The sequence below is a fragment of the Grampus griseus genome, assembly GCF_964374135.1.
Source record: "Grampus griseus genome assembly, chromosome: 14".
In the NCBI taxonomy this organism is placed as follows: domain Eukaryota; kingdom Metazoa; phylum Chordata; class Mammalia; order Artiodactyla; family Delphinidae; genus Grampus; species Grampus griseus.
Window position 1 is genome coordinate 65430550 of NC_139008.1, and position 13506 is coordinate 65444055.

At 51.0% G+C, this 13506-nt stretch overlaps 1 pseudogene across 1 annotated transcript in view; it reads right to left on the bottom strand.

The window, feature by feature from the left end:
- The window catches only part of LOC309832764 (fer-1-like protein 4), a 47962-nt pseudogene extending 34456 nt beyond the window's left edge, over positions 1-13506 (bottom strand). The window contains exons 1-17 of the transcript in view: positions 13428-13506; positions 13092-13147; positions 12647-12735; positions 12450-12549; positions 10982-11073; positions 10771-10812; positions 10341-10494; positions 9745-9805; positions 9496-9627; positions 9146-9208; positions 8981-9065; positions 8570-8729; positions 8270-8453; positions 7890-8183; positions 7635-7735; positions 1514-1607; positions 1323-1439 (exon numbers count right to left, since the gene is read on the bottom strand). The product of the transcript in view is annotated as a fer-1-like protein 4 (transcript). The remainder of the gene's footprint in view (positions 1-1322; positions 1440-1513; positions 1608-7634; positions 7736-7889; positions 8184-8269; positions 8454-8569; positions 8730-8980; positions 9066-9145; positions 9209-9495; positions 9628-9744; positions 9806-10340; positions 10495-10770; positions 10813-10981; positions 11074-12449; positions 12550-12646; positions 12736-13091; positions 13148-13427) is intronic.

Genomic DNA, 13506 nt, shown 5'->3' on the forward strand with positions numbered 1-13506 from the left:
TTCTAATCACCATGCCTTGGAATCAACACACATATCCATCAGTAGTGGGATGGATAAGTGAATTATAGTATAGTCATACAGTGGGATATTATACAGCAATGAAAATGGGCAAATTACAGCTACATACAATAAACATAATATTAAGTTTTAAAGAAAGCAAAATAATATAAACAGTATTATACAAAGTTTGAAAAATAGTGAAACTAACCTATATTATTTCAGGAGGCATATTTAAATCAGAAAATGTTTTTAAATGTCAGCTGACAACAGGTTTTCATTCCAAATAAATAAAGTAATTTTGGGACCTCCCTGGTGGAGAAGTGGTTAAGAATCCACCTGCCAATGCAGGGGACACGGGTTTGAGCCTTGGTCTGGGAAGATTCCACATGCTGTGGAGCAACTAAACCCATGTGCCACAACTACTGAGCCTGCCCTCTGGACCCATGAGCCACAGCTACTGAGCCCGCGCGCCTAGAGCCCATGCTCCGCAACAAGAGAAGCCACCACAGTAAGAAGCCCACACACCGCAACGAAGACCCAATGCAGCCAAAAATTAATTAATTAATTAATTTTTCTAAAAATTAAAAAAATAATAATTTTGCACTAAAATTCACTTTAATAAGGTCTCTATTCTGTATCTCCTTCCACTACTCTGCCTTCCAGCTGCGCCTTTGCACATGCTGTCCATTCTTTCATATTTGCCAAACTCCAACGTGCCCTTCGAGATCTGAGACCAATATCCAAACTCCTCACTGTTTGACCCTGAGGACATACTGGCCCCAGCGATCCAAACTTTCTGTGCCTTTGGGAATGACTGAGCTTCAGAGTGGGGCAGAACTGGCTTTGAATTCTAGCTCTGACACTTAACCGGCTATGACATGGTGGATCAGTCACTTTCCCTCTCTAAGCCTCAGTTTCTGCACCTGTCAAATGGGGTAACATCTTCCCAAGGCTGTTGAGTCACACTAGGTAATACATGCAGATGCTTAGCCAAGGAAGCTTTCTATAAATGTGAACTTCCTTTACCCTTCCCGTGTGTTGTGTTCAGAGCTTCAAACCAGGAAAGTCATGCCAAGGAAATGTACTCTCAGACCTTCTTCCAAAGAGATCTTGCATGTTCCCTGTATCCCTGCTGGGCCCTACAATGTACATCGTCACCCTTAGCTACTCCAAATGGAGCTTAGTCCTATGCTCAGAGCAACAGGTCCCATGGCCTGGTATCCATCCACAGGACAAATGTCAGGTCACCCCTGCCCAAAGACCTCCGGTAGGCTTAGAAGAAAGGGTATTCAGGGTGGGGAAATGGGTGGGTGAGGCATTACCTCCTGGGCCAGGAAGCACAGTTTCACCAGGAGCTTCTTGGCCAGTGCCACCTTCTCTTGCACGTTGCCCTGTCTCAGGCCCCGAAGGAGCCACAGTCCTTGCTTTGCCAACAGGTTCTGAAAGGGCAGGAAGAGAACATGAGTGGAGGGTCCCTGCTGGGTGCTCCTGATCCCCCTTCCCCAGACTGTACCAGGCTAAACGCCAGCTGTTTCCCTTGGCATCTGCATAGATCCAGTGCGTTGGGCCGAGTCATTGTCCTGTGCTCAGCACCGTGGCAAAACTGTCTGCAAGAGCAGTAGCGGGTGTGGCAGGTGGGAATCAAAGGAGAGAACACTGACCCTTAGGGGCCACCTCCCTCAGAGCAGGCCTCCCATGCCCAGCCTCCGTCACAGCTCCTCTCAGTCTTGTTCTCAAGGAGGCATCCTTCCTCAGCCAAGGATGGATTCTTTATTTGAACCACTCCCCAACTTATCAAGGCCAGCCTCACTGTGGAGACCCAAAATGTACTAGCATTTAACTATTTACTGCCCTGGCTACTCAAAGTGTGGCCCAGGCCCAACAGCATTGGTATTACCTACTTAGAAACGTAGAATCTCAGCCCCACCCCAGACCTGCTGCATCAGAAATCTGCATTTTTATACCTGGAGGATTCAAATGCATGTTAAAGGCTCACATGGGCTGTACTTGACAGTTCCAACACTGACCAAAGATAGTTCAAACATTACATGCTCAAACCAAGTGCATGAGTTCCAATGACTGCCCCAGGCCCCCACCTTGAAAGCGAACCCTGCTTCACTTCAAAACTTCCAAGTCATCCTTCACTGCTCTTTCTTTCACTCACATTCCACATCGATCCCATCAGCATATCATTTAGGCTCTACTTTCAAAATATATTCAAAATCTGACCACTTTCCCCCTTTTCCAGGACCACCCTAGTCCAAGCCACCATCACTTCTCAACAGGATTATTGCAACACCCTCCTAGCTGTTCTTACCACGTCCACTCTTACCCTCTCTCCTATGGAATATTCTCAATATAGCATCCAGAATGAGCTTTTCAATGCTTTCCAGACCATTTCACTCCTCTCCAGAAGTTTCTCATCTCAGAGTTAAAAATAAAATTCCGGGCTTCCCTGGTGGCGCAGTGGTTGAGAGTCCACCTGCCGATGCAGGGGACACGGGTTCGTGCCCCGGTCTGGGAAGATCCCACATGCCACGGAGCGGCTGGGCCCGTGAGCCATGGCCGCTGAGCCTGCGCGTCTGGAACCTGTGCTCCGCAACGGGAGAGGCCACAACAGTGAGAGGCCCGTGTACCGCAAAAAATAAAATAAAATTCCTTTTTTTAAAAAATTTATTTATTTTATTTTTGGCTGCGTTGGGTCTTCATTGCTGCACGCGGGCTTTCTTTAGTTGCGGGGAGAGGGGATACTCTTCATTGCGGTGCGCGGGCTTCTCATTGCGGTGGCTTCTCTTGTTGCGGAGTATGGGCTCTAGGCGCACAGGTTTCAGTAGCAGCGGCACATGGGCTCAGTAGTTGTGGCTCGGGGGCTCTAGAGCGCAGGCTCAGTAGTTGTGGTGCATGGGCTTAGTTGCCCCGTGGCATGTGGGATCTTCCCAGACTAGGGCTTGAACACGTGTCCCCTGCATTGGCAAGCAGATTCTTAACCACTGTGCCACCAGGGAACCCCAGGGAACCCCCCAAATAAAATTCTTTAAATGACCTAGAAGGCCCTACATGCTCTGTTTCTCTTTATCTCCCTGTCTTCACCAAATATTACTCTCCCCTCACACACAGCCCTACAGTCACACTGGCCTTTTTGCTGCTCCCTGAATACGCCAAGCCCGTTACTACCTCAGCACCTTTGTATTAGCTGCTCCCTCTGCTGGAATGTCAGGCCCCTAGATCTTTCCATGGCTCACTCTCCCCTTCTTCATTCAGGTCTTTGCTCAAATGTTATCTCTTCACAGACCTTCCCAGGTCATCCCCTCTAAACAGTCCCTGCTACTTTCTCCACCCTCATACTCTGCTTTATCCATCTCTCCAAATAGAATGTAAGGCATGGGGCTTCCCTGGTGACACAGTGGTTAAGAATCTGCCTGCCAATGCAGGGGACACGGGTTCGAGTCCCAGTCTGGGAAGATCCCACATGCCGCAGAGCAACTAAGTCCATGTGCTACAACTACTGAGCATGCACTCTAGAGCCCATGAGCCACAACCACTGAGCCCATGAGCCTAGAGACCATGCTCCACAATAAGCCCGCACACCGCAACAAAGAGTAGCCCCCACTCACCGCAACTAGAGAAAGCCTGCGCACAGTAACGAAGACCCAATGCAGCCAAAAATAAAAATAAATAAATTTATTTTAAAAAATACATTAAAAAAAAGAAAGTAAGGCATGGTGGGGACTTCATTTTGATTACCACTGTAACCTCAGGGCCTGGCACCTAATAGATGCTCAAAAAATATTTGTCAGGTAAAGTAAAATGATTTTTGAAACATGATATTTTGGTCCCTTTTTGACCCCTAATGATGTCTTAACTTTTTATTATGGAAATTTTCAAAAATATATGAAATAAGTGACTCCAAGGATTTTTCACCTAATACTGCTCCCAGAGCTTATCTTTTTAACTTACTAATGCTCTTTGCTCCAAGACTTCTATTGGCAGAAATAATCTGACATAAAATAACACAAAATAAAACTGACAAGAGTCAAAACTGCACCTATTTAAATGTCAATTATACCTCAATTAAAAAAAAACCTGCACTTATTGGGACTTCCCTGGTAGTCCAGTGGTTAAGACTCTGTGCTCCCAATACAGAGGGCCCGGGTTTGATCCCTGGTCAGGGAACTAGATCCCTCATGCCGCAACTAAAGATCCCACATGCCACAACTAAAAAAAAAAAAAAAAAAAAAAAAATCCTGCATGCCACAACGAAGATCTCACACGCGGCAACAAAGATCCTGCATGCCACAACTAAGACCCACCTCAGCCAGATATATAAATAAATAAATAATAAATAAAAACTGCACTTATTAACATTTGCTATTGATTAAAAATTGACAGAAGAGGGGCTTTCCTGGTGGCGCAGTGGTTGGGAGTCCGCCTGCCGATGCAGGGGACATGGGTTCGTGCCCGGGTCCGGGAAGATCCCACATGCCGCGGAGCGGCTGGGCCCGTGAGCCATGGCCGCTGAGCCTGCGCGTCCGGGGCCTGTGCTCCGCAATGGGAGAGGCTGCAACAGTGAGAGGCCCGCGTACTGCAAAAAAAAAAAAAAAAAAAAATTGACAGAAGAAAAAAAATCTTCTTGACAAGATTTAGATCCACAAAATTGGATTCAGGGAAATTAGATCCAGTAGAAATAATAGCACCCCCACACACCCACACACACACAGATCACACTGGATAAAGCTATAAGAAGTGAAATACAGGGACTTCCAGTGGTTAAGACTCTGTGCTTCCACTGCAGGGGGCACGGGTTCAATCCCTGGTTGGGGAACTAAGATCCCGCATGCCATGCAGCCAAAAGAGAAAAAAAAATTTTTAATAAATAATAATGCTGTTTTTTAAAAAAGATGAAATATCATTTGAACAGATCTTTCGTTGAAAGTTCCCTGACAAAGAATAATTTTAGTAATAAAATAATTTCAGTAAAGTGAAAATGGAAAGAGTTTAATTGCACCTTATAGACAATCAAGCAAGGAATTAAATTGGATTAAAGTTTGTTGCTCTTTTGGAGACATAGAGAATGTAGACAGAGAAGAGAGGCTTACAATGAAGCCCTAAGACATACCCATATGAACATTTGGAACATTCAGAGGTAAAGAAGATAGAGAGCGAGCAAAAGAGATGAGAAGGAATGGCCAGGGAAGCTGAAGGAAAACCAAGGGTATGGAAATCAACACCAGAGTCTTTCAAGAAGGAGGGTGGGGTCAACTGTGTCCACTGATACTGAAAGGTTGAGTAAGATGAGGACAGAAAAGTGACCAACAACCAAGTCCTTGGCTGAGTCCTCCTCCTTGACCCTTCCTCTAAATGCTGGAGCTTGCCAGGTCCTTAGATTTGTTTGCTTGTTTGGGGTTTTTTTGGCCTCGCCGAGCAGCATGTGGACCAGGAATCGAATCCAGGCCCCCTGCCTTGGAAGTGCAGAATCTTAACCACTGGACCATCAAGGAAGGAAGTCCAGATTTTTCCTTTTTTTTTTTTTTTTTTGGTTCCCTAGGTGATCCTATCCAATCCCATCTACATATTAACACCCCGCAATTTTACATTTCTAGCCCTGAACTCTCCCCAGAGCTCAACTCCTATAGCTAACAGCCTGGCAGACATATCCATTTAGAAGTCTAACAGGCATATATCTCAAAGTTAACATGTCCAGGGACTTCCCTGGTGGCTCAGTGGTTAAGAATTCGCCTGTCAGTGCAGGGGACATGGGTTCGAGCCCTGGTCCGGGCAGATCCCACATGCCGCAGAAGAACTAAGCCCATGCACCACAACTATGGAGCCTGTGCTCTAGAGTCCGTGAGCCACAACTACTGAGCCTGAGTGCCACAACTACTGAAGCCCGCGTGCCTAGACCCCGTGCTCTGCAGCAAGAGAAGCCACCCAATGAGAAGCCCAGGAACCGCAATAAAGAGTAGCCTCCGCTTGCTGCGACTAGAGAAAAGCCCGCGCGCAGCAACAAAGACCCAAGGCAGCCAAAAATAAAAATAAATTAAAAAAAAAAAAGTTAACATGTCCAAAAAGGGGCTTCTGATATCCCCTCCACTCCCATCAGAACTTCTCCTTCTCTTGTTTTCCATAGCTCAGTAAATAACACCATCTACATAGCTGTGCAAGTCAAAATCTTGGGAGTCATTCATGACTCTCCTCTGCACATTTTCCTCCTCCCCTAAGCCTATTCATTAGCCAGTCCTGAGGTGTCACTTCCAAAGTCTCTACTGCTCTTGAATTCATTCCCGTCACCCTGTATCCACTGCAACCACCCTAGATTCATTTCATCATTATTGGTCACCCGAATTATTACAATGCCCTCTATAGTACTCTCTCTGCTTCCTCTCATATCATCCCTCCCACACTGATCCTTTTTAAGGATAAATTAGAGCATATCCCTTCTCTTTTCAAAACCTTCAGTGGCTCCTCATTTCACTCAAAGAAGAAGCCAAGGCCGCTACAATGGCCTATGTGACTCCCACATGCCTCTCCCCACTATCATCCTCCTTTCCCCCCACACCCTCCAGCCTCAGCTACTCTGTTCACTCTGCTGCACTCACACTGGTCCCTTGCTCTTCCTCAAACACACCAGGCATGCTTCACCTCAGGGCCTTTGCACATGCTGTCCTTGCTGCCTGGAACACCCTTACAGACATGGCTTGCTCCTTCATCTTCTGTCAACATCACCATGGCCTCCCCTTGCCACCTTTTCTAAAATTGCAATGTCTCTCTGAAATACTTCCTTGCTTTATTTTCTCCCTAACACTATCCTTATCATACTTCTTATATTTCTGCCTTGTTGTTTACATGTTTATTATCTGTGTCTCCATTCAGCCTCCACCCCCACAAGAATGTAAGTTCCAGAAATCTTTGTGGACAAGAATGCTTATTCACTGTTATTCTTGTGCCTACCTAAAACACTGTCTGGCATAGTCAGTCTTATAAATATTAGTGAGTAAATGGATAAACAACCCTTTTGAGAAGAGGATCAGAAAAACACTGAAGTACCTGGAGCAGGTTATGGAATCCAGGGCAGTGAAGGTCAAAGATGGAAGTGACTAGAACAAATATATGTGGTTACAGTAATGACCTGGTAACTAGGGACCAGTTGATGCTGCAGGAGAGAAAGTGGACAATTGCAGAGCTAATTCTTCCAGTAGGTGAGAGGAGATGAAATCAGGATCACAGCTGTGGCTTTGGGAGGAGGTCACCTCCTCTGCTGTAGCAGGAAAAGAAGGAGAGCAGATGGTTGCAGAAGCTGGCAAGGCAGTAGACTGGATGGAGGAAGGTGAGGCTTCTATTTTCTCTATGAAGTAGGAAAGGAAGCCATTAGCTGGAAGGAGTGTGGAGGAACAGAGCAGGGGAATCTGAGGAGAGGGGGAAATGCATAAGCCTATAGGAGCTCGGCAAAGGGAGTTTATTGGAGGGGAGTGGGCTAACCCCCAATAATTTCTATCAAGTTCCCTCAACAATCACCTCCTCATTCTTCTGTACAGTGCTGAGCAAACGCAGTTTCCAGAGCCCTTGGGTCCAGACAGCCATCATGAGTTTCCCTCACCCTGGAGTTGGCAGCAAGGAGCGGGAGGCTCTCAGCTCACCTGCTCCCAGCCACCAGCTCTTCCAGTGCCTGCTTCAGCCGTGTGCAGGTCCCGGAACTGGGGCTGCGCTGCAGACTCTCAACCTCCTGCAGCCCCCGGTCCTGCGGCACCAGGTGAGAAGGTCAGACTCCGGCCTCTTTTACACCACACCCTCATCCCGAGGCCCCGCCCACTCACAACTGCACCTCTTGGCCCCACCCTTTGACTCCAACTTGTTCTCTGTTCAGTTTTTCAAGCCCTCTGCTGGCTCCGCACCTTTCTAAGCGGAGCTAGGTCGCGAGGATGGGGTTTGCAGTCGGGGGCGGGACCCAGGGCAGAGAGGGCCCAGGCAGAGGCTGCACGCGTCGGCCAGATGCGCTCACCCGCCCCGCCCGGATGCGAGATCTGCCTCAGGTCCAGCAAGTGCGTGGCGAGGGCCACATCGACCAGGGGCGCGTCGTCCCGTAGCTGCAGACGAAGGCGGCGCATCAGCGGCTGCAAGAGCTCCACGAAGCTCAGCTGCTCGTTCCACTCGGGCGCCGTCGCCTCGCCGCGCAACGACGTCTCGCCCTGAGCGCGGCGGCGAAGACAGGCGGAGAGGGGTCAGCGCCGATCAGGGCCTAGGCCTCCGCCGAGTGAGGACGGGAGGGACTTACCTGCTGCCCCAGGAAAGACACCCGCACATAGGGGTCCATGAGGACGCGCTGGTCGTGCAGGGCGCGGGCCAGGCTGCCCAGCAGGCCGGGGCGCAGCGCCGGAAGCCCCTCGGCGCGGTACACACGCACTCGCAGCCGCGCCCACGGCCTCTCCGCTGCCACCCGACGCGGCAGCAGCAGGTTCCTAAGGGAGTCGGGCGCTGAGGGTCCCAGAAGCCCGAGGCTCGGCCCCTCCCCGTCTCCGCATCCCAGAGGCCACGCCCCGTCCTAGTCTCCCCTCCCCATCTCACCCCAGCTCACTTCTCGATGTCCGAACTGTGGCCAGGGCCCGGGGATGGCAGCGGAGGGGCCAAGGCCCCGCGCGCCCTCACGGACAAAGTGACCTTGACGAAACCTTTGGTCCCGGCGCGTGTATCCCGGGAGTCGTGCAGAGAAGCCCATTTCTGATAGAAGTGGCCATATGGGGACGGAGGAGCAGACCAGGGGTCAGGGGAGACCGGTGGGATGCGCAGGGTGGTCGTGGGGCTGCGATCCGAGTGCTGGACAACGGCCGGGGTTCAAGTCCAGCTCAGGAAGGAGGAGCGGCAGTGCGTGGAGGTCAGACGTCGGAAGAGATTGCTGTCTCACAAGTTAGTACACTGGGCTCAGGGCCCAGAGGTTCAGCTTCCCTTGGCCGTGCAGAGGAGTCTCAGTGAGGGGAGGGTTCAGTACCTGGCTGGTCGAAGATAATGCCCAGGTCCATTCTGAAGGTGCCTATCCGGGTGGCCATAAAAGGGAGGGTCTACGAATGGAAAGCCTGGGGAAAGATGGCGTTAGTCCTGGAGCTTCGGCATCTCCCCTTCTCTGACGGAAACCTCTCACCCCTACCCGCCTCACCGTGATCTCCAGCAGCAAGTCCTGGAGGTGAAGCCGGGTCTCATGAAATTCAAACAAGAAGTACTAGGTTGAAGTGGGGAAGCGAGAGAAGTGACAGAAGGTTATACGTGAAGGGTTCACGCCAGGTGGTCCCTGCCTCTGGCAAAGAGAACGCTCTCCTTCCCCACCCTTCCTCACCACCACCGCCCGCAACTCGGAGACCACACCTCTTTGCACCCTTTCCCGCAAAGAGCCCTTAGCTTCAGGCCCGCCAATAGGCTCGCTTCCACCTAGGCTACGCCCCCTCCACACAGTTCTTATCCTGGGTCCCGCCCATTCCCTCAGGCTCCCCCTTCCTTGGTTGCACCCACTTCGTTGAAGAAGGGGCAATTTGTCCCGCGCTGCGTGGCGGTCACTCGGCGTTGCTCCCCAACGCGCACGGCCACGTAGGGATTAATGTTGACTCCCTCCAGCTTCCGGGCCTCGAGTACCGTGACCCCCACCTAAAGGATGGGGAAGGAGGAGAAAAGGAAGCTAAGTCTGCCTCGGTACGAGGGAAGAACGGATGTGGAGGGCGGGTGGTATTCCCCAAGGGTTCAGGCCTGGAGGGGGAGCGGTACCTGGAAGTCCTGGGCCCTGGATACCTGGAAGGGATCCCCGCGGGCCAGGCCCCGAGCTCGGCTGCGGAGAGGCTTACAGTCAGCTCTCACTTCACTTCCTCCCCTCCACCCCGCCGTCCACACACACACCCTTGCTTGGCGCTGGCGATAAGATCTCTCCCTCTGAAGATTCTGAGTCCTTCTAGCCTTATCTTGCCTCCATCTCAGTCCTACACTCAGAATTTGACTCATTCCTGGAGCCCTAAAACCATGCATTCATTCAACAAAGACTGAATGAGCACCTTCTATGTACCAACACTGTTCTAGGCACTGGAACACTGCAGTGAACAAAGGAGGCAACATTCCTTGCCCTCAACAGGATTTCATCACTTTCATGGGTTCCAGAGGCCATGTGTGAGCCAGTGTAACTGTGTGTGAATGTAGCAGTGTCTATGCCTAGGAATGAATGACCCTTGACCCCAGGATATCCACTCCCCCACCCATACCCTGAGACCATGTGTTTGTGAGGGTGGACAGGCACAGGCCTGCATGTATGAGTGAGTGAGGTTGACACACTGCTAGGTTATGGGAGCAGGTGCTCAGTGGGTACAAGTTACCTCTTGAGGGGGCTGAACGGGATGCCAGAAAGCTCCACATCAGGCTTGTCCTCCAGCTCCAGCTCCAGCTTGTTGTCCTCATCGCCCTGCGGCCCAATGCCATAGCCTGCGGCCCAATGCCACTGCCCACTGCTCCAGCCGGGCCTCCCCAGGCCTCACAGGAAAGGCCGTCAAGGAACATGTCTTGGACTTACCACCCATCTCTGGGCACCCATCTCTGACTTCCCTGACTCTAGGACCCACCCCTGCCCCTTGGTCTGACCCCTAACCTGGGAAACCTCTAGTTCCAGAATTGACCCCTGATTCTAGGACTGAGTTCTCACCCTGGAATTGGTCCAGTACTGATCCCAGACCCAGGGACTGACCCCACATCACTGGCTCCCAATCCCAAGACTGACCCTGTAATCCCAGGTCATCCCCACATACTCACTCCAGCTCCTGGAAGCCCACATTGGGAATGATCAGCTCTGAGCTGGGAGAAGGAGAAATGACAGGAGAGGGCCATGCCTGACTACAGAGCTACAACCTGGGCAGCACGGGTCCAAGGGTCACCATATCCAGCAGATCCACAGTGGAATTGGGTACCACTTCTCTCTTACCAAGGCCTGCCTGGGCCTTGGTTAGGTGGGTGGGAGGGTTACCTGTCCCAAATGGGTGCTCCAAAATCCTCTTCTGCCCAGGCTCCAGTTTCACCCTCTGGGGGCTGGTACTTCAGGTCAAGTTCCACCTGGACCTAAAACCAGATACACAGTAGGCCTTGGGCCCCTCAAACTACCCTGATGCTAAGAAAAGCCCAAAGACAATGCCTTTTATTCCACCTATAAACAGAGACCCTCCTGGCCTGCATCTCTGATGACTTGTGGTTCCTCTATGATCATTAATAATAGTGAGTACTCATAAGCTATCAAGGGTTTCCCTGGTGGCGCAGTGGTTGAGACTTTGCCTGCTGATGCAGGGGACACGGGTTCGTGCCCCGGTCCGGGAAGATCCCACGTGCCGCGAAGCAGCTGGGCCCGTGAGCCATGGCCGCTGAGCCTGCGCGTCTGGAGCCTGTGCTCCGCAACGGGAGAGGCCCACGTACCACACACACAAAAAAACAAAAAACATAAGCTATCAAGAGCTTACCTGATGCAAGTAACCTCTTCAAGGGGGCCAACACAATTCCAAAATTCTCTCATCGCTCTTGGAAATCCATTAGTGTGGCCTTCACAGCTCTGCGTGATCTGGCCCCTGCCAACATTTCCAGTCCCATCCCTTATGGGGTCTGCTCCTGCCCTGCACCCTGGTTATGCTCTCTCAGGGCGCTGGGCTTTTGCATATGCTGGTTCTTCCGCCTGCAACATTCTCTCCTCCCACTTATTTATCACCTATCGTATCCTTCAATTCCAAGCTCAAAGATTACTTCCTCAGGGAACCTTTTCTGAACCCCAAATAGGTCACATCCCTCTGTTATACATTCTCCCAGCCCCCTACCAGCTCTTTTGTAACACCAATCGGTGTCAATTTTACATTTATTTGTGTGAATATTTGTTTAATGTTTGCCTCTCTCTTCAGATACGGAGCTCTAAGAGGGCAAGTCCTTATCTGGTTTTGTTCACCACTCAGTCGTCATTGCTCAGCACTGCACTTGGCTTATACTCAGAGCTCAGCGAATGACAACAGACGGAATGAAAAGCTGGACATTTTGTACAACTCCACATAAGGTAAGTGAGGAAACATCCTAGAGAAGCTGAATAACTTGTCCAAGTTCTCAGCTGGGAAGTGGTGGACTTGAGATTTGAACCCAGGTTCATTTCTACCAGGCTGTACTGCCCCTCCATGAAACACCAGGAAAATCCAGCCAGGTTCATCTTCGTCCCCTACAGGAGCTGCGCCTGGTACGGGGTCAGGGAGCAGCACGGAGCTCCTTATCTTCCCTTGCCACACAACTCTGGCCCTCAGAGCTGAACCCGAATCTTGGCCTGGGGGCTGTAATGAAAGGCGCCCTGGCTCAGGGGCCTTGTTACCACTCCTGTCTGGGTCTGGGTTTTCCCCCCAGAGAAACGGAACCCTCTATCTAGAGGGACTCTCAGGCTTGGGGGTGGCAGGCTGGGGGCTGACGGAACTCACTGGGGACACGCGCAGATTCTCATCCACTAGGGCCTCCTGCAGCACCAAATGCCCTGCAGTCTGTAGCTGCTGCAGGGATATCACCAGCGTCCCCAGAGACCTGGGGGTGTGGCATGAAGCAGAAGAATGACCCAGGAGGATGGTCGCAAGCCACCCTCTACCCCTACTTGCATCCTTGGCTCCCCAGGCCTGCTCACCTGGGGCTGAACACATGGCTGCAGTTGACCACCTGTACAGACAGTCACTCCCCAGCCAGTGGAGCCTCATAGTGTGGCCAACGGAACAGCTGGGAATTGGAGGAACCTTGTGACATCCAATGCTGGGCTGACACTGACCCCTAATCCAGAGTCTGAAATAGCAGCCAACCCTAAAAACTGAGAGCTAACTCTATGACTGATCTCCTAAACCTGGAACCAACCCTCCCAAACTAGGGCTGATCTGGGGCTAACTACCAATCAAGAACTAATCCCCCCCAGTCTTGATTCTGACTTGCCCAAACTGAGTCTAACCTCTTTAGCCGGAAATCAACCCCACCTCCTGAGACTATACCTCCCAAAGCCAGGAATAAACCTCCCAAACCAAGGATGGACTCATATGGGGCACAGATCAGCTTCTCCCCATCCAGAATCCAACCCCACTGACCTCACCGATATCTGCTTCTTGACCACAGTGAATTCTCCTTGTTTTCTGGATAAGACCTGGTCAGAATTGAATCTAGTCATTTATCAGCTCCTCCCCACGCACACAAAAAAATCATCCCTCCATTCACTCTTGGCCCAGGGTCTAATCCCCCTGGACTCACCCTTAAAGAGACATAGAAGATAGGGAGGGAGGGAAGCAGAGAGTTGGAGACATTGGACTTGGGGAGAAAGGGGACAGGCTGTAGAGATGCCTAGGGATGGGGTGGGGGGCCTGGAGAATGGAGGAACTGGAGCTCTCCAGTTCCAAAAATTCTCAGAGCACCCCTGCAAACCTTACCTCGAAAGCTGAGCCTCACCCGTAGGTCATGGGTGCTCGGCAGCCCTGTCAGTCACCGCACACACACGGTCAGAGCCAT